This window comes from Anser anser (genome assembly GCF_964211835.1).
Source record: "Anser anser genome assembly, chromosome: 2".
NCBI classification, from domain to species: domain Eukaryota; kingdom Metazoa; phylum Chordata; class Aves; order Anseriformes; family Anatidae; genus Anser; species Anser anser.
Genome location: NC_139721.1, coordinates 9572990 through 9594619, shown reverse-complemented (window position 1 = coordinate 9594619; position 21630 = coordinate 9572990). Strand labels below are relative to the sequence as shown.

The following is a 21630-nucleotide window of genomic DNA, read 5'->3' as shown; positions in this document are numbered from 1 at the left end:
CATGCAGCTGACGGGTCTCTCTCTGCTTTGTGATAAACGTATTCTTCATCTCTGAATGATTATGATAATTAACAGAGGCTGAGGGCCAGATCCCCACCTGGCAGGAACTGTCAGGGCTCTGGGCAGGCAGTGGAGCTGTGCTAGATTAGATCAGACGAGAACCCGACGATGCTCCTGAAATCAGTACAAGCCCCTGGAGTTGGTATGACCCCAGACTTTGTTCTGGTGTCTGGAGAAATTGCTTAATCCAGGAGCACAGAGGAGGAAGAGCATGGTAGGTGCTCAGCACTACAGCTGATACAGTGCTCTGCCTTGGAGCAGGAACAGGATTAAGGCAGTGAAATCAAGGAGAGCATTACTTTTCACAATCTACCCAATTACAATGGAAAAAAATAAACCTCCTTTTTAAAGAGACGAAGGTTAAATACACTCACGCACACACAGAGACACACACAAAAGAGAAATATTAAAAGTACCTTCACATTTTCACAACGGTGGGATTAGATTTTCTGATTCTCTTATTTCACAACACTGCAAAGGATCTTAAAGGGATTGATGGCTCTGCAGGGCAGAGGCTGTGCCTTTATTTTCTTTGGGAAGTACCTTGCTCGCTGTTCCTTCTTGCTACCAGAGAGAAATAACAAAAAGCTGAAGGGATAAGACAAATATGCTTCTTCAAGAGTTTCTAATAAAATGATAACATTGAGCGAGGCTGCCAGTATGTTCTGTGTCCAGATGCACTGCAGCAGAAGGGAAGAATTTAACATGTTTTGAAAATGCCAATTGTCTGTTGCCAAAGATGCATATGATCCCGCTGCCAGCAGGGTAGGCGGCGGGGATTAAGATGTCAGAGGAGACGTCATTCTACCTAGGCAACGTGGGTTTCACTGAAGAAGACAATGCAAAGACAGTACTGTTTCCTGCAAGGAAGATTCCTTTTTCCCTTGTGGCTCATTCTGAGTTCCTCATCGTGGCAAAGCTACTTTTACAGAAGCCCTTTGTGTTCTCTGGAATATCTTGAATATCTTTATAGTGATAGCAACCAGGACATAGGATGGAGGTACTTTCCTGCCTGTAAAAGGGACTTCTTTGGTCTCTTATGTCTGTGAGCATCTCCTAGTCCTCCATTTCCACCTGAGAGGCTGGGATACATGCTAGAGTCACTATGTTGCAGAAGGAATGTAACCTTAGGTCATGTCCAGCATGTGAGTCAGGAAAACATGGGTCTCATGAGTCCTGTCTGGTGTCCTTAGCATTCACCTGCCGCAGCCTGTAAGCAGGGGGTTCATGCAGAATGGTGAAGCCCCCCATGTCCTCATCTTCTAGCTGCAATGCTGCATCCTGAGGAGGTGTAATTGCCATGTCTCACAGGCAGGGTCAAACCCAACTTGCATGTTTGGCCCTGCTGAAGTGTCTCCTGATGATCCCATTTCCTTCAGATTTTTCTTTCCCTTGTGGCTCTCTCTGGCACTTTTGCTGGAGGCTGGGTGCAAATTTGGATCACTGGTCTTGTCAGCGCAGACTCAGGAGGCCTTTAGGTAACCCCTGCCCAGTTCAGAGATTTTAAGCATGTGCCTAAATCCCTCCCTGCTGGGCCAGCATTAACCACACGCTTAACCTCAAACGTGATTAGAAGCTGTATTTCAGTGGGAGTTAAGCATATGCTTAAATTCTGCTCCATTCTAAATGGATGCTTTCTTGAACTGGAGCCTACATTTTTTGTATGATCCATCTTTGCTCCTCCACATACCTCTCGTGCAAATTATTCTGCAATACACATATGGCTCAGAAAGTATATCATTCTACGGCTTTTACATAAAAAGCTCAATTGATACATCGCATACTTAACCTCTTGAACAAAGGAGTTAACTTTACAGGATCAATTTACATGCAGGGGCCAAAGCTTTTGGATGGAAACTAGCTGTCATGTGGTGTGCAGTCGAAAGAGCAAACAGCTTATTCATTATGATAGCATTGGATTCAGAAACAAAACACAGACGGCAGAAAGAGCCTGCCCAGATTTCCAAACATATCGCCTGTCCCTGCACTGAAGCATGTTTATTTAAACCTTCTCTCTGTGCTTGCAGTCAGTTATTAGACTTAATTCCCAATTTCCTCACATTAGGTGGTTCAAACTGGACCCTACTGCTCACATGCTGCTCTCCATCACGTACAAGCAGCTCCTACCAAAGCGAGCAGGAATTACATTTCTGTGTCAGCATTGACACCAGTGCTCAAATGGACATCAAACACTGGGCTCATTTGTCAGTGGAACGTGTTTGTGCAAGAATACACAGCACTCGCTGGACCCACAGATTCCCAAGCTTTCAACATGACTCTTTGAATGACATTTACATACTCTTCATATAGTTCCTTCACTTTACCACTCAGTTGTCTGCTTTTTATTTTTGTTGTTCATTCTTTCTTTCTTTCTTTCTTTTTTTCTTTCTTTCTTAGTCATTTGCAACTCTAGGCACCCAGATGTGCTCATTTCACTTTCAATATAATGGATGTGCAGGCTATTAAGATGATGACTTAAGTCTGTTAGTGCTTGGCCATAGAAACTTAACCCCTGTCAGCAAATGCTTGGTCACAGAAATGGCCTCATTAATCTGTTGCTGCTGCGTGCAAGTACTTGCTCTGAAAAGCTCATGTGGGCTAATCCCACAGGACCTGATCCAAAATTTGCTGAAGGGAGTGGGAGTTCTTCTATCAGTTTATTGAGCTCAGCCCCAGGATTTTAAGGAAAAGAGAAAACATTATAAGAATAAATTCAACTGTTTTAGAGAGAAGTTATTTATAATGTAACGTGGCATCATCAGTTGCCTCCAAATTTAATCCAGCAGGACACCTACATTTTTTTGCATGTACTCCTACAGTAGTATCAATCGGAAATTCAAAACCAGAAAAAAAATGACTTATGTAAATTATTTTCCCTGTTTTTCGAAGATGTATTTAGAAAGATTTCTATCCATCTCCTTTACCACATATACAGTTTTGCGTTACTGGTTAGTACTGCTCTACAGTGGTGTACTGGATCAAATTCAGGTATTAAGCCTCGCATTTATGGCTGTCTCACTATGTCTGCATGACTGCAATAAGCAGGGAGTCATGGTCGGGTGAAGCAAACATACAAGTGGCAGGGAGGGAGAGACAAAAATAGGGAAAACATGTTTTATATCAAAACCAGCCATCTGGGCTCACTGCCTGTCCAGTGAAAATGGGCTGTAAGTGGGACAGTACGCGGTCTCCAGACTCCCTTGTTAACTGCAGGGGAATTCAGGTCCCATTGGGAATTCCCGGTTTAGACTCACAGGCTCAGCACAACTCGCGGTGCTGAGAAAATTCAGCTCTGGACTTGACTCCCAAGTCAGCCCCTTTGGCTACAACTAGGGAGACACACAGGGCCAGGGCACAGGCTGGAGACCCTCCTTGGTAAACCATTAATTGGAATATTGCCTCAAAGGTTTTTGATGTTATCCAACCAGCATCGTCCCAGGCCTGGTGGCACTGCTCAGAGGAGAGCAGGACCAGCAGGTAGCAAGGACGGAGGTGTTCTGGTTTGGGGGTGCAGAGCTCAATGGACGTGATCTGCATCACTTCATTTGCCCTCAAGCAGATGTAAATCAAAATCATAGAATGGCTTAGGTTGGAAGGGACCTTAAAGATCATCTAGTTCCAATACCCCTACCATGGGCAGGGACACCTCCCACCAGACCAGGTTACCCAAAGCCCCATCCAGCCTGGCCTTAAACACCTCCAGGGATGGGGCATCCACAGCTTCTGTGGGAAACCTGTTCCAGTGCCTCACCACCTTTATAGTAAAGAATTTTTTTCCCTATATCCGATCTATCTAAATCTCCCCTCTTAGTTTAAAATTTTACCCCCGTCCTATCACTATAGACCCTAGCAAAAAGTCTCTCTCCCTTTTTCCTACAAGTCCCCTTTAAGTATTGAAAAGCTGCTATAAGGCCTCCTGGAAACCTTCTCTTCTCCAGGCTAAACCATCCCAGCTCTCTCAGCCTTTATTCTTAGGAGAAGCGTTCCAGCCATTTAACCATTTTTGTGGTTCTCCTCTGGACCCAAAGTATCCTGGCTTGTTTTATTTACCAATGCAGATTTTGCCCTTGACCCAAGCATCATTTTTTATATCTAGGTTGTGTGACAGCACCGTTTCTAGCTGCCATGGTGGGTCTGGCTCCTCCACTCATTAGCAGGAGGGGTGAGGAGATAGACCACGAGGGATGCGCAGATCCCTTCGACCATACCGCCCTGCTATACACTGAAGTCATCACCTGCCTATAGAGTCAAAGCACTGGCACTGGTCCTGCTCATGACAAAGCCCATCACCTAGACACAGTTAACCTGATAACACAGACCCAGGCCAGGAAACAGGCATACTGCTTCAACATCAGAGGTGTAATACAGTAGGGGCAGATGAGCCGGTTGGGTTCTGCTTCCAGTAACAACACTTGGGATCTTCACTAACAGATGGAAACCAACTCTAGGTGCCTCTATGCATTTATTTTCAATGCCAGATGAATATTTATACATATCTATAGCTTGTTCTTTTTTTAGGATTTTCCTCCTGCAGAACAAGGACTAGTATCTTCAGTGATTTTGGCACAAAGCTTACATATACCTTGTCCAGGGCCACGCGATGAGTAGGGACACAAGTATGCTCACAGAGGTCAATGCTGTATGCCTGAGAGTGTCCTTGTCACACACTGTGTGCAGAGAGCCTCTTTTCTTACAAGAGCATAACTGAAGGAATTAACTGTCCTCTCTTCCTGAAAAACTTCAGGAGGTGTGCGCTTAAACCCTTACACATTTGAAAATCCCCATCATGGTACTCAACAGCACCACTTCTATCAGCATAAGTGGTGGCGAGGGTCAGATCTTCCAGGACTGGGAAGTGCTCCAGAAGTAGCCAAGAGCAAAATAATAGCTGGAGCTGTGATGTGTTGGAAAGTGTACCTACACAGGTAGGGTCCAGACACTGGGTCCTTTGCATGAAGAGCAGCCTTGCTCAGCAAGCTTTGAAATGTTTCAGAATGTCATGTGGGGTGAACCAGGAAACCCCTTTTCAAAGCAGGATTTTTGTGGCCAACAACGGATTGGAGAAGTGTTTGGGTATTGTACAGGTGAGGTTTTCTGCAGCAGTCTCATGTGATTAACACTTGTGATCAGGGGCAGGAGCTGTGCGCAGCAAGAAGGGGCTGCTCCATGTGCTCAGCAGCTGTGTATGACATTGCCCCCTCGTTTTAACTGCAGCATCAGCCCAGCCCTCCTCCTCTGGATGGCTGTAACCTCATGATTTGGTATTGTTAAGGGGTAACAGCTCAGGTGCTGCCCCCTCTCCTTGGTCTTTATCCTCGGCCCCATTCTGCTGGAGACATCTTTATTGGCAAGGTCTGCTCTGTGTCAATGCAGAGACATAAATACAGCCTGAGCTGGCTGCTGTGGTTTCAGATTTGTTTGCATAAATATTCAGAAATTATCAATATGTTCTGAGCAGATCCACACAGCTTTTGTGATTGGGAAGGAAAAGAAATGAACTCCAGTCATTAAGTGATAATCACACAATTACTGTTTTACATAGGCAGACCTGGCAATGAAATATCTGTCTTGCTGGCTGCAAAGAGATCACCAAATCAATTATTTGCATTAACATTTTATTCCTTCCCATACTAGACATTTGTTCAGCTTGTTTATACTCACACCACATGGCCACAAGCTGTGTAGTTAGTAATAAATGAGTGAATACATTTATCTTTGGAAACTTAGGCTAAGCCAAAAACTTGATCGCTTGTTTTTTCTAGGAGAATAACACATGTGAGATTTAGTCAGATAAATCCCATTAGCGGTAATGGGATTGCCTATGTTAATTGCCCATATAATAAATTCCGATAACAACAGTCAGGATTTTACAGTATATGGCAGGTTTCTAGCATTAAATAACTGATGATCACAGCACTGTGGGGAAGTACCAGGACTTTATGTCTCCCTAATGGAGGTGAGTCTGAGAGGTGGGTTCTGCCTGTTGGACACCAACATTTAAACCAACTTGTGCTCGTCTCCTTCACTGTCAGACCATGACACAGCTACCACTTCACTGCCTTAGTGCTGGTCAGTGTCGTACCTACAGGTGTGAACGTCCCTTCAGAAAAGAGCAAAAGGACAAGTCTTCCAGCTATTCCCACCTCATCTTCTCAAACCATGGTCAAATTCAAACCCTCTGCCCGAGGCCAGCTATCCATGAGAGGTCACTTACGGGAGTGACAGCTTCCCGTTGCTACTTATGAAGATTGCTGATCTTTGCCCCTTTCCATTTCTTCATTGGTTGTTGTGCATTTTGGGTCAATTCAGAATGGCCATCATCATTTGGGGATGATGGCTGGCACAGCCAGATGTGGCATGTGCCTGACCTGCTCCATGGCAGTCTTGCTGTGTAGATGAATGGAAGAATCTCAGCAGTTTTGCATGTAAACTGCTGCCCCACATGCTGTGCTTCTGCTGCCCCTCTGCATTTCTCTAGGGCCTCTTCCCCCTTCTTATTGGGCTTGGCTTCCTTGTTTACCTCTCTGGCCCTATCCCATGCAAAAGGAGGCTGTAGAAGCAGACAGCAAAAGGAGTCCAGTACAAGTCAGATACTGAAGCTTATGTAGGAAAAGCATTATGCAATTTTCCCTGCCTAAGCTGCTTAAACATTGTGAGAACAAACACATTCCAGTAACTTTTTTGGAATAAAACCCTATGATTGAGAGTGAGCACAACAAGCAATTTACGCACACAGACCCCGTGTTGTCTCCAAGCTGGTTATTTTGCCAGAGTATGGTTGAACTGAGCCCTCCAGAACCGATGTGTCTTTAGAGGCACGCATCTCTCCTCATCTCCCCTTCTTCTAGCTTAGAGCAGCTAATCTAAAATTTAATTTCCTGAAAGTCACCATTCTCACAAACACAACCAGAGTGCCCACTCTACAATAAATCTACTTATATCTCCAGCCTGAGTAAAATGAAGCCACTATTTAAAAATCTATAAGGGTAAGTGGATCCAATACTCACATGGACATGCTCCTTTTCTGCTGGGAAGCTCTTACACACAGAAACGTTAACAGGATTTACAAAATCCATCTGTTTGCAAAACCAGCATCTCCAAGTGCATTCAGATTTGTAAGTCACAGCAGGTGCACAAGCTGTGGCTGACTCATGCAGCATGCAGATAGACTAGTGCTGCTCCCCGTTTCCTTTCGCTGACAAAGATCGCGTTTTCACTCCTCACATCACTGGGAACAGCTGATTCGAATTTGCCAAGTCAGAAAATTTAGAGCTCAAACTGTTTGAATCAGTGGATTCAGTAGGGAAATTTTGAAAGCCGGAGCAGAGTGACAAGATGCAAAGTGTTTCTGCTGGCATTTCCAGAGCCCCTTATGGCTGAGGATCTCTAAGCTCCTTATAGATATTAATGAATTAAAGCTGCAGCATTCCTGAGTGCTGGGTAATTTTATTATCCTTTCTGCTAAGAGGAAAATGGAGACACAGAGAAAGTGGCTGGCCTGCGGTTTGTCTGCTCAGCTGCTGGAGGAGGAGGCTGCAAGATTTCAGCCCAAACCACATGGCAGCAGCATTAGAGGAAAAGCTGTTGCCTCTCTTGGGGAGTGGAGAAGGTGTCTAGAGAGTCCTTCTCCTCCTGGGCATACATGCAACATATTCTGCCGTCCTAATGACAGCAGAAGTCTTCTCTATTCTCTCACTGTGATTCCCAAAGGATCACAGTAGTTGGTTCGCACTTGCTCTGCACAGACTCCTCAGAGAAGCTGTAAGGAGAGGGGACCCCTTCTTTAGACTGTGCTTGCATGAAGGACAGCTGGCATTTATTTATACTTAGCTCAGGTATAGGGTAAAAAGTGCCCTTTCCATCTGTTCAGCACTCCAGAATTGACTAGGGAATTTATCTTTGCTAGCACAAGTGTGAAAAGCTCAGGGCTGCTGAGGTGGTTTCATTTTGCTGTTTTTCTGAACACTATTTTCTTTTCCCTTTGTATCTTTCCACTGATGTTTCCTTCAGTCAGTTGCTTTACATGTTGGATTTTGGATGGATGTCCCATGCCAGACCCAGTAAATGAGGGGAAATACCATTCCTTGAAGCAATGTAATAATGACGAAGCGTAAACTGACAGAAATATTAGGAAATTATTGAATCAGACCAATCTAGCAATGTATTTCAATTGCTCCAGATCACTGTTGACTTTGATTCAAATGGAAACCTGGTGGTTAGCTTCATTCTGGAAATCACCAGATCTGGGCATTCTCAGAGCAAGGGTCAGTGGTTTCATAGACAGCTGTGTTGCAGTGTATGCCAGCATGTGGGAATGGGAATCGTCTCCTCCTGTTCGACATCTGTAACTGAGCTTGTGAGGGGCCTCCTGGCATTGCTAACAGGGAGACACCAACCCTCCAAGCTGTCCTGGGTTTATGTGGCAAGGCTTTGGTAGTGGTCTCACAGGTCTGTGAGAAGAGCAGAAGCTGTGGGCTCATGTGGGCAGAAATTGCCCATGGTTAGATATGAGATAGATATGGAGAGGCCCCTGGTGGAGCAGGCTGTCCCCCTGCAGCCCACGGGTCCCACACGGAGCAGATCTCCACGCTGCAGCCCGTGGAGGAGCCCCCGGTGGAGCAGGCAAAACCAAGGACCAAATGTTTATTTATTGCCAACGTTAGCACGGGCTAGATGTAGCTCTTCATGGTTGCTGCCCATGCGGAGGGCTCCAGGCAGGGGGCTGGGGTTCAGCAGAGGCATTCAGCTTAGTTCAACTTTGCTGCTAGCAGGATATAAGTTGCACTGACACAAAGCTCAGAATCTCATTTACCCTCTCTCTTGGATGCTTTTCGCAGGTCACTAAGAAGTTTGCAGCATGAATGTGGCCTGACAGATACCTTATTAATAGCAGTCTCCTGTATGCTGAGATCCACTACTCTTGCAAACACTAACTTGCAATGCATCGTGCTGTTGTCTGTGTTTTCAAAGCTTCTTCACAATAACCTTATGTGACAATATTGTAATGAAGAATTTCAGATCTGTCTGTAGCAGACAGCTGTTTTTATATCTCTGGTCTCAGCTTATTTTCCTGCTGTTTCTGAGGGTTTCTTATTGCTCTACTTCCTTTTTTTCTTCTTCATTTTATATATATATATATATTTTTTTACTTTTTTTCCTTCTTCTTATTCTGGAAAAGAGATTTGTAAAGAAGGTGAGTCATGTGCCATGCACGCGGAGAATGGTCTCATGCTCACAGGCTCCTTCTGTTTTCCTGTCAGGGGTTTTGAGTCAAGAAGGAGCTTTTTGCCTGGAAATGTTTTGTCACCAGCAGAGCTGGGTCAGTGAGTCCTGAATGGAGAGGCTGCTGAAGCAAAAGCAAATCCTTCATTTTTCACCTGAAATGGATTGGAAACAGCAGACCACTTGGGTAGTAGCCTTATACAACGGGTCTTTGGCCAAACAGGCAGCCAGCGTTGCTCCAGCTTGTTCCACAACCACAGATCTCAATGTGTTGTGTATGGGCTATGGCTGGGGTGTGCACCCTGATGGAAACACTGCTGGGACCTCTTCTGCTCTCAGCATGACCCAGCTTCCCGTTCGGGGTGAAGGGGAGCAGTTTCTGGCCGAAGATGTCAGGGACCGTTTCTCAGAGCTGCCCTGCGCCATGCAGGATGAGCCCAAGGCCTGGAAGGTCTCATGATGGTCTGCTGGCTGCCAGGGAGAGGCAGGGGCCTCCGCTGAAGGAAGTAGCTCTTGTCTGGTTTGTGCCCTGTCTGATGTGTCTTGACTCACTTTGAATAAGCTGATTTTCATCTTGCTGGGAGCTTTGTGGTGCTTTACAGGCAGCACTTATATTCTGAATTAAGTGGGTGATACACGAAACCAAAATAGAGAACAACTGAAAGTCTCCTTCATTTTCTATTGCTCTTTGCTAGATGCAAATCAGCTCTTTTGGGAGGGCACCTCGACACAGTTCTCAGAGCCAATTTCTGAAGGACAGGGAAGAGAGACATGCAAATTAAAGGTCTGTAGACACTTTCCCCCAGCTGCTACCACTGTCTGCTGTGGTACCCACATGAATATGGCTCTGCCTCTGTGTCGTCTTCTCCCCACGCTGCCTGGAAGTACCACAGACTCCTACGATGCTAAGTAACATCTGAGGCCTTGCTCAGATCTCAGAGAAACTTGACCCAGTTTCTCCATCAAAACACCTGCATTACTGAGCTTACCTAAGTGGCAGATCGCAGACTGTGCAAAATCTTAAACATTATTTTTTCTTCCCAGAGTTAAATTTAAAGAAGCGTGTGGTTGACAAACAAAGCCTTACTTCAGCTTGATTTATTCTAAGCTGCCCTAAATATTTTGCTTTCCACTTCTGTTGAGTGCAGTATTTTTACTGCAGGCTCATGGTAACATTGCAGAGATCTAGAGAAGACTGGGATTTCTGGATGTGTGAAAGCTATGAGAAGAAATTAGATGGTGAAGAATAAGCCCATGATAGTAATAAAATTATTAGGAGGTTTCTGCTATGTTGGACTATGCAAAAAGAAAGAATTAACAGAATTGACATTTATGTTAGATGTAATTTAAGGTTTGATTGCAATGAGATTAGAGGAGGAGAAAATGTCCCTTCTGAATATAGGATGCAGTCCAGCTAAGGGGTTCATATGTGGAATGTTTTCTCTTTCAACTGACCGGGCTAGGATCTTAGTTTCTTTAAAAATGCCACGCTTAAGAATCTGCACTCCAGATCTACAATTTGGTATTTCCTGATAATGTCCCAAGGCAGGGAACTGCAGACCAGTGAGGACAGCAGGTCCTGACGTTATGGGATATTTTCTCCAAGATGTTGTCCTGGACTTTATTTCAAGCAATGGTGTTGGTAATAGAAGATGAAATATACAATATTGCTTAATATGTGTTACATTTGCGATGTACTGTTCCGGGGCTGCGCTTGGAAGATACAAGATATATGTGCAAGGATAGCATGAGAGAATGCACCGATTCATGATGCGGAGTAAGGAGGAGGACTAAAAGAAAGCACAAATTTGCAAGACATCTAGATAACTGGGGCTTCTTGGACCCCGGGAACTGGATCAAACCAATTTTGTGGTTTGGACTGAGACCGAGGGCTCAGGGAGCATGCATAAGAAGAAAAGGTTGAAAGGTTCAACTCTGATGAAGACATCTTACTTCATCCCGATGACCACCCGGACGACCACCAGAGAGTAATACGCAAGCACAGAAGGACTGATAAGATAATTAGCATACGAAGCGGGGCTAGGCGGAGCTAGGAAATGAATATGCATAGATGTGTTGTGAAACCTAATGCATATGTAATATTTTAGGAGATAAAAGAGAACTGAGTGAACAAATCGGACGAAGTTAGATTTGGGCAGGCATGCCCCTAACTTCCGGCGCCTAATAAAACACCTTCATATAATCACTTTGTGGATTATGTGTCTTCATGAATGCTAACAATGGCATTAAATAGTGACCCATAAAGAGGGGAGTAAAAGAGGTAATCTGCATCCCTACTTGCAAGGGGCGTAGGCATTCCCATTCATGTTTCTGCAGGACTTCAGAAAGCACAGCATTCATCTGTTTTTTTTTTTTTTATTTTATTTTTTTTATTTTTCCTGGGGTCTTACCCCAGATGAAGAATATCCCACTGTATCCCTCCCCATTGTGCCCTTGTGCCTGCTTACATTATGTCAGAGCTGGGCACAAATGTTTAGCCTTAATTTCTCTGTTCTACTGGCCCATGTTGTGGGAACTCTTACACGAAAAATCAAAATTCAAATACAAAACCCAAAACCTTCAAAAAGTAAGGCTCTTTCCCTCAAGGAATTGGTTTTATTATACCAACATAAAGATGACTTTGACAGTATAGCTATTTCATGGTTTTGGGATAGAGTTCATCTTCTTCCTAGAGGCTTGTGTAGATGCTATGTTTGGGATTTTTGATGAAAATAGTGGTTTCAGTTTTTGTAGGGCACCACTCACCCAGAGTCAAGGACTTGCCAGCTCCTCGTGCTGCCCTGCCAGCGAGGGGCTGGGGGTGCCCCAGGAGCTGGAGGGGACACAGCCAGGACAGCTGGCCCCAAATGACCAAAGGGACATCCCACACCATCGGATGCTCAGCAATGGCAGCTGGGGGAAAGAAGGAGGCAGGGGGGTGCTGGGAGCAGTGGCGTTTGTCTTCCCAAGGCACCGCTACGTGGTGAGCCCTGCTGTCCTGGGGGTGGCTGGCACCTGCCTGCCGGTGGGATGGGCGAAGGAATTCCTTGCTTTGCTGTGCTTGTGTGTGTGGCTTTTGCTTTACCTGGTGAACTGTGCTTATCTCAACCCATGGGTTCTTGAGCTTTTACCTTTCTGATTCTCTCCCCTATCCTACCTGGGGAAAATGAGCGAGCAGCTGTGTTGTGCCCAGCTGCCTGCCAGGGCTTAAGCCCAACAAAACTGTCAGACTAAGAGGACTTGACCAGCAAAGCAGTCTTGGGGAAGAGGTAACCCAAGCCTCCGCTTCTCTTATAGCACGATGTACTATGTACTGCAGTGGCCTGGCGAGGATGCTCGCTGATGTTGCTTATAACTGCAATGGACGCACAGAGTATTGCTCAACCTTGGAGAACTTTTCCTCATGTTCAGACTGGTTTATTTTGGAATTCTCTGCTGCCAGGAAGAGCTGCAATGTATCTATAAGTTTTCTAAGGCAGATGCAGGATGTCTTCAGCCATCATTTTCCTTATCTCAGGCACCACCTGGTGTCAGACACGGTCTCTGAGGGCTACCTTTCTGCAGTCTGCTTATATGGAACAGTGTCAGCAGTTATTTTATTTGGTGAAAGTGATTTTGCCAGATAAAAATTATGGCAGAGGCAAAGAGCAATGGATTGTTTTTCTCCATGTTTGTGTGACAAGTCTGCCCAAGGCTATCTGGCCACACTTCAGAGCACAGCTGAGAGAACTTCCCTCTCGCTCATGAATTCAACCAGTTGTCCAAGTTCTTCTCATGTTGTCCCAAGCTAAAATACTTCCCTTTTGTCTTTAAAAAAGGCAGGAAGAATTGTCAGTTCCACACATGTGTGCACTCACATTAGGATGGAGAAAGCACTATTTAATACTCACATGCATTGTATTTAACAGCTGCACATCTTCAGCAAAACAGGAGTCAGACCAAAATATAGCTCATTGTTTTTAATAAAAGGAATACCAGTCTCGCCAGATGTGGTGTATGTTTTTCCAAATGAACTAGAACAGTGTCCACAGCTGGGTATGATATGGGCTTGTGCGATAACATCGCTTGTTTTTGCATGCCTCTGAATGGCAAGGCACAGACTGGTGTTTAAGAGAAGACACAAAGGGTTTTCCTCACGAGAACAGAATGAACCTAACAGAAGTGGAGTAAAGGCTATTTGCTGTACTGTTGACCCTGCTATGGCAGTAGTCACCCCTTGGATCAAGGCATGTTTCTCCCAGCAAAGAGAAACAAGGCTGACATATCCCTTATGATGGCTGTTGTCCTGTCACACTGCTGAAAGGTGATGGCTCTGAAATACAGAGGGAAAGCTGAATGTGTACGATGGAGAAGTGGTCCTGAAGAGGTTTGTTGTCCTGTTCTTCATCAAAGTTATGAACACCAAAAACTTAGAGATGCACAGAGTGCAGTGCAAGTAAGGCAAGTACATATGTTTAGAAAAGCATGTGAAGCCGAACTGGTCAGAGCTTTCCTCAAACCAAGAGATGAGCTGGGAAACATCACTGATGTAGGACCAGGTCTCCACCAGGTGTAATAGCTTCATTGACAGTGCCTTGTCTTCAAGTACTATAGCTTTTCTAAAGATTTTATTTATTTATTTATTTATTTATTTATTTATTTATTTATTCATTTTGTGCTTGAGCTATAGAAGACTCCTAAGTCACCCTGGAGCTCAGTTTGCATCTGCATGATGAACTTTTGTCCCAACGCGAGGGGTGGATGTGTGACTCCTTCCATGTGACCATTCCTGCTACTGTTTGACATCTTCTTTCATTGACAGTCTCTGACATCTGGAATTTGTTGAGAGTGAAAAAAAGGAATACTCTAATAACAAATAACCTCTGAAAACTAACCAGACTCATTTTCTTTCCTGTTTGGTATTAGGATTTTGCTAAATGAAGAGGAAAGGAAGGATGTTAGGGTCAAGCAGGCTGTTTGTCCTCACTGAGCAGTGCTGCCCCCATGTTGAGCTGCTTTAAAACAGCTCTGCCCGTTGCAGAGCAGATGGCTCCTGGAAAAGGGCCTACGTTCAGGGGAGTCCAGGTACTACTGTGCTGTAAACAAACTTCCCTTTTAAACAACTTGTTCTAGTGCTGGCTCTGGATAAACATCATCTTGTTTTAATCACTGACTCTTACAGCAGCAGCAGCGCCACTCCAGGTCTTGCTCATGACATCATTAAAAAAATAAATATTCCCTCTCCTTGCTGATGCAGTGGCCCTGACTAAATAACTTCACAGCTTGAATACGGACGTACTTAATTCACATATAGCTGAGTTTGTGATGTCAATATGCTAATCTAGTTATTAACATTTTTATTTTTATTTTTTAAAGCTAGTTGCCATAAGGGTAGCCCAGGCAGGCCTGGCCACAGTGATTTCAAAGGCAGAGAAGACAACATCCCTGCACAGGCAGGAGCTAATTGCTTTCAGGCGGCCTTGCTGCAGCCTGTGGTGAAGCCTCCGGGTCCTAACTCCTCCAGCTCCCCGTGACTTTTCCTGCAGGGTGTGATTTCTAGGATCAGCCTTTGCATTCTGCGTACGCCCATGAAGCTGTTTAGTGGATGAAAAAGGTGAGTGTCCTATATATCAAAGGCATGATTTTTAAAAAGGATGGAGTTTTGGAGGGACATTTCTTCACCTGGGCAAAGGCCAAGTTCAGTATTTGGCATGGGTGCTGGACAGGTGAGTCCCCAGGCTAGGAGCTCAAACTGTGCCAAAGCCAAGTGATCCCTCATCTAGGATTTAAATTCTTCTATGTTGTCCAAGCTCCTTGTTATCAGAGGCATAATCACATAAAACTCCTCTGTTCTTCACCCCTGTGGAACCTGGGTGTGTGCTTTCCATTGCTGTCATATCGTAGGGTCATTACCCACCAGGGCAACTAGAATAAGTTTACTGGGAGTGGGAGCATGGGTTTAGAGACCCCCAGTGGCCCTCACACCCTGGGTCTTGCTTTGAATGCTCCCATGTAGCAGCACCAGGGAAATGTTTCTACCACACTGGCACGCTGACAGGGCAGAAGTGAGCTGGCCTTTCTCAGGGGAGGAAGAAAATCGGGTTATACAGGAGTTGGCTGTTCTTGTTGATGCTGAAGGTTTCTATATTCATGTTGTTTCCCATGTCTCTTCATCATGGCTTGACAGACTTCAGGTTTGCTGTACCAGGACTGCCTTGAGAGATGCTTGAATCCCAGGATGGATGATTCTGCCCTTCACCCACTTTTATTTCTATTCTGCAAGCTGATGTCAGTATGAGTACATTTTAAATTTGTGTTCAGGACCCGGAGGCAGGTTTTGAAATGAGTTGCATACACAACTTTCTACATAGTAACTTATCTATTGTCCAACGCAGAGCAGAATTTAGCCTTAGGTTGTGTACGTTTCTGTTTTATGGCAATGGAAGAGGCAGCAATGATAAAAGCTACTAAGAGCTTTTTAGAGCAAGTGTTTCATAATTGTAGGACATGGCAAAATAAAAGTCACTAAAAAATTCAGACTGCATAATCCGAACTGCTCAGAACTCAGCAGCTGCCAAACATGGAAGGAGTGAATATTGCCGGCACAAGCAGTAGGCTGGTGTGATTGAATGATCACATAACCACAAAAGGTAGATATATTACTTTAGTTTAGCTGCAGATAATGACCTGTAAACTTTTCCTACTCATTTGCACTCTATTGTCGTAGTAGTCTATTATCTGATTAATAGCCTAGCTTTTCCTACACTTGCTCTTATTCAAGGCACAATGCATTTCTAATATTGTTTTTGGAGTCTATAACTATTGCTCATCAATTTCTCACCCAGAAGACCACACTTCTTTTGAAAAGTCTTAGAGTGGATTTGCACATCTCAAAGGTATGTTACATCTTCTTTAAGTATACCTCTTGACAAACATTTAGTCAATGGAAAGAAACTCTGTAGGAGAAATAGGTCTATCATATTTACATGCTGAGCATGGAAGGGGAAAATGTATGTTGGTCAAATATGAGAAATAACCCATGTTCCAGACCAGTGTACAGGAATATCCCCACTGTCCAGGTAAAACACACACGTCACTTTAACAAGGTACACCTTAGTGTTGATATTTTAAGCATCTATACAGTGAGAGTATAATTTCTTCTAAACACCGTACAAGAACAAGGTGTGAGAAAATTTCTATGGAAAACGTGTAGCGAACAAAATACAACTCTGCAAGGAAACAAACTGAGCTGTAGTAATGGAACGAAAGCATTGCTTGAGAGGTATAACATGATAATGTAGGTAAAGACAAAGCCATCTCACTGATAGTGCACAGAGTTAAAAGTGTGCAGCTAAGCTTTATTTTCATTGTAGTCCTAAGCTTTTTATTTTTAATTGTTTATCTTACTAGCTCATTATTTAAAAATGAGTTAGGTCGTTCTAGGTAGTCCAGATATTACACCGCCTACTCACAGAGCTTTCTTTTTCTTAAGTATCTTTATGGATTTTTGTAACAAACAGAAACAACTCAGGACAGATGTCTTGGAGCCATCAATGACAGCTGTCTGAAATCACTGACTTAATGTTAAATAGAAACCAAGAAAGTCAATAAAATGGCATTATAAAAATAAAAAGGCATCATCAGGAAGGATATTGCAAACATGGCAAGGAGTCTTTTTGCTACTGCACTGTTGGTGCTCCCAGCCCCTGAATCTTGTGTGTGATCCTGGTTTCTGCATCTCAAGGCCATTAAAGAGTTAGGGGAAGTTCTGAGGAAGGCAGCCAAAATAGCACCAGAGAGGCCAGGACTTTTCTGTCTGAAGAGAAGCCTGAAGGGAAATCTGATTGGGATTTTCAGATTCAGGGAGGTGGTAGGCAGTGTGACTGCAGAACTGGTACTGACCACATCCCACAGTACTGGAACTACTGGGCACTCACTGAAACCGGTGGGAGATCTTTTAAAAACACATAAAAGAAAGAATTGCTTTACACAGGGTGAAGTGAACTTCTGGTATTGATGTTAGGGGAGACTGTGAAACAGGCCATGAACGGCAACCAGAGGGAACAGATGGGGACATATCCTTAAACATCCATGTTCCAGTGAGAGTAGAGGCTGGGGAAGTGTAAGGGAAATAAACCACAGGCAGTATCTGGCTTGTGTGTTCTCCCTGAATAGCATCTCCTACTGTTACTGGTGGAGGAGATGGATGGCAGATCTGACACGGCAGGGTATTTCTAATGAGCTGATGCTCTTATGCAGAGACAGCTGATTCATTTTGACTTCTGATTAAAACCAGGGAATTTTTGAGCTAAATGGAAATAATTCAAGGGAGAACTTCAGGGAGTTATTGGTGATTTTAAATAAAACCTCAGTAATAAAGAATATCAGACATCTTTAAAAAGCATGTTACCTCTTAATAGACATTCTACATTTTATTTTTATATATCATAGAACAATAGAGTAACATTGGCAGAGACCTCTGGAGGTCTCTCAAAGCTGGGCCAGCTTCAAAGTTAGATCAAGTTGTCTCTTGTCCTTTCATTGTACACCTCAGAGAAGTCTGGCTCCATCTTCTCTGCAATGCTCCTTTTAGGAATATAATCCTTCAGCGAGCAGTATAAAAGTAGATTTTTTTTTTTCCATGTGTATTTCAGCAACAGGCTGTGACCTTGCATTAATACAAGCTTCCTGTGGATGGATATATATTCTCTAAGTGTTCCCTTCCCATCTTTCTTCCCCACAGGACTTTCCTAGTGCAAGTGTTGAGTGAATAACTCATTCCCTTGGAAAATGCACACCCCTTTTATAGGAAATTTTTATAGAAATAAAGAGGAACCTCAGGTCTCAGAACTATTTCCTCTTTTCTCCCAGACTTCTGCTATGAAGGTGGTTATAAAACACAGACTGATTCTGATCTGCTCCATATCTTCCTTTGTGTCCTGGAAACGATGATGAATGTGCACAGCCTGGTTCATAGCATATGCAGGAGGGAAAACTGCCAAAGGTATTCTTTTAAGTAATGCCCTGAGGAGGGCGAAGTGGCGCTGCACCTTGCTGGGGTCTTACCAGGATATCAGTGCAAACAGGAGTTCAAGGTAGCTGGAGAAAGGGGAACATGCAAGTAGACCGCAGATCATGTCTCTTGAGTGTAGGATGTGATGATGGCTGGCTTTTGAGTAAAACAGGCAAGGACAGAAAAGGCATTTTAAGTCTTTCCACTGTACAAACATATACATGCACTTCTGCAGAGAACGATCACGTTGTCCCAAGGACTGGGAAAAAATGTAAATTACTCTCTGTTGTGGTTCTCATTAGCCACTGCTGGGGAGTGTAAGGAGCAGGTATTTTTGACCCTGAAACCTTGCTTTCTGTGACCAGGCACTAGGGACACTCTGCAGGGAGCCACAGTCATGGCAGAATCCATACATTCATCACAGGATATAGAACAGCCTTCACCTTCACATTTAGGCGTTTCTGGACTCCTTGGCTGTGTGAATTCCTTGGGGATCATTATATAGGGTCCGATTACACAGGAAATGGAAGATGAAAGGCCAAAAACACTTTGGGCTGCTAACCTTGGCAACCACAGTAGAGAGGCAGGATTTGGTGTATCTGGCTTCTTCCCTTGAGGCCTATTCAGTGTGTCAGTGTGCACAAAAGCCATACATCCCAGCACGTGTTGTTTGCTGCCCATACCAAGCACCCCCATCACCAGCTCTGTGGAGAAATGGCACTTGCTGGAGCAGAAGGCAGGACGTTATTGTCAGAATTTTGAGAAACACGGAGACATTGCAGAAGTGCTGATGTTTCTCTCAAAGTCATTGCTTGCACTCTTTGTGGAGCAGTGCTACTGGAAGCAATAACACTTAGCACTGACACAGCACTTCATGCAAACGTTGGGTAATTAATCTGCAAAGCAGCAGGAGATGCTCTTTGCGACTGGTTCTCTAAGTACGCCTAACGGACTAGAGTAAAGAGTGCTATTAAAAACCATGCTTACATCCAAATTGTCCCTTGGCAACTAAAGAAAAACCTCCAGAAGTTGCCATGTCCTCATTGTTTTATTAGCCCTTTTAATACTCAAATGAAGAGAAAGTTTTCCAGAGCTGGTCCTCAGCCTGCCCAGCTCGCAGGAGCTTGGCAGACTTCAAAGAGCTGCAACAATTTATTGTGGTTCTCACTCCAGGTATTTTGTAAGAATGAATACATATTCTAGCTGGAAAACATTTGTCTTATAAAGATTATAGGATATCCCAGTTAGCAGAACACTGTAGATTATCTGTTTTTATAGGCTTACCCTCTTCCTTACCTTGACCCTTTATAGTTTAAAAGTTTGGAAACAGACTTGCTTTCGCTACTAAGTTCATTTTCCAGTTAGTGAGCACTTACAGCTTTTTTCCCCTCTCCAGTGAAGCTGCACAAGAGCAACTGTGGGAGGAAGGAAGGATAGTTTTGTGGTTACAGCTTGTATTTGGGGGATGCCAGGGCTCAGCTGCTGGTCCTGCCCCTGGTTTCCATGAGACATGGAGTAAATGTGTAACCTGCTTTCCAAAGTGCTCTGTAGCACTTAGCGTGTCATGTCACTTCATCCTGTAACTGCATCCCCTGACTGGTAAATAAAATAAAATAAAATAAAATAAAATAAATTATCTGATTACCTCTCCAAATGACCACACTAACGTTTTGCCCCAGAACATGCAGGGAGGGTAATTATTTGCTCTCATATGGAAATGCTGGCCTCTTACTCTGGTAAGGGTGCATCCTTGAAAGCTTGAGCTTTAATTCCCAGGTGTGCAGTCCAGAGTGCTTTAGGTTGTAGTTCTCAGCATCCATGGATGTGGGTGACTATTGTGCATTTAGAGCTACCTAAAGGAGGGGAGTAGCTGTGGCAGCCCTTGGTTTAGGTACTCAAGTTCTTTATTACATGTTGGTAGGTATGGAGAGCTGGCTCCTTGGGCAGAGCACTCTCAGAAGCTTCCAGATGAAGCCTCATCTCCCTGTGGTGAGGACAAATCTCTTCAAGGAAATCAATCACTTCAGGGAGCTTCATCCCTGAACTTCCCTGGGGGTAAGCACTGAGTTGCAAGCACAGCACAGTCTCATAGGAAAGAGAAAGAAGAGGATCTCTGCTCCAGTAGCACTGAAGCATGATTCACATCCTTGAGTCAATGTGTGCCATTATTTACAGGTAGAAGTGTTTCAGACAAGAGGGGTTGAAGTTGTGCCGTCCTAGAAGGCTTTATAGCTGGCTGCTCTGGTTCTCTTCTGGATGGTGGCAGGCTGCAGCTCATAACCACACTGCAAAACTGGTAATAAGGAAATGTGTCAACAGGGAGATTTCTGCCACCTGCCTTCACGGCAGCTCCTCAAGCCATTAGAGATTACTTGAAGGTTTCTCTTAAGGTTTTGTTTCTTAATATTATCCTCTGAATTTTACTTGCTTTTCAAGCTCCACCCTGAACTTATTTTTTCCTTCTGTTTGTCCCCCTGACACCTTTGTGGACTTAGCAAAGTCCACAAAACCTTCCTATACCCTTTCTTGGGGAGAATATTTAGAGCTTTCAATAATACTAAATTAGTCCTTTTCGGTCCCTTTGTGTTGTTGTCATTTTCTGAATTTGCTTGTAATTTGTCAACACTTACATTTTCCATTACAGCTCTAATGATATCTAGCACATATAACAGTCACAGAGTAATTCAGCCAGCAGAATAATTCAGGAGTTATTACTCCCTCCCTTTATCAGCAAACCCCAAATTAGGAAGAAACCTACAGAAAGCATCTTCCATTAAAAGAGCAGAGTAACAATGCACAAAGTGCTACACAGACCATTATAAATGATCCAGGCATTGCAATGACAGCTATTGATGTGGTTGAGATAACGTTGTTGAGCTTCAGACAAAAATGAGCTCTAAAGGAGATAGAGAGAAATGGAGACCATTAGTGGTTGGTGAAAGAAGTAGAAAAGAGAATGACTTGTGTTCACGGTGAAAATGGCACGTGGATTGGCATTTGGGCAATTGTAGCAAAGCACAAGCAAACCACATATTTTTGGTGGGAATGAGTGTAAATGTGACTCAAAAGCAGACCCCAGGAGCTGGTGCGGAAACTGGGAGGGGCTCAGCTCAGCAAGGTGAGGAGGTGCAGAGACAGGTGAGGTACAAGCAGGGTGTATGTTTGCTTGGCTCCTCCTGCTTTCAATTTCCCTTTTTCTTACATGTGTCCAGAACCATGAAAACGTCTGTCACACACCACTCCCCTGCTCCCTGCAGGGAGAGAGCTGCATTCCTGCGAGCAGTTTGTTTTGATAAGCTTCCTGATGTCCTTAAATGGGTTGATAATTTCATTTTAAACTTTTCATTTGCTGTTGC

The 21630-nt window shown here is 44.0% G+C and overlaps 1 long non-coding RNA gene across 1 annotated transcript; it reads right to left on the bottom strand.

The window, feature by feature from the left end:
* Window positions 1-5117: 5117 nt before the first annotated feature.
* Window positions 5118-8521, bottom strand: LOC310893197. The gene is made up of 2 exons (XR_014578805.1): window positions 7068-8521; window positions 5118-6610 (listed from the first exon to the last, which is right to left on the bottom strand). It is a non-coding gene; the product is annotated as an uncharacterized lncRNA (long non-coding RNA).
* Window positions 8522-21630: the final 13109 nt, after the last annotated feature.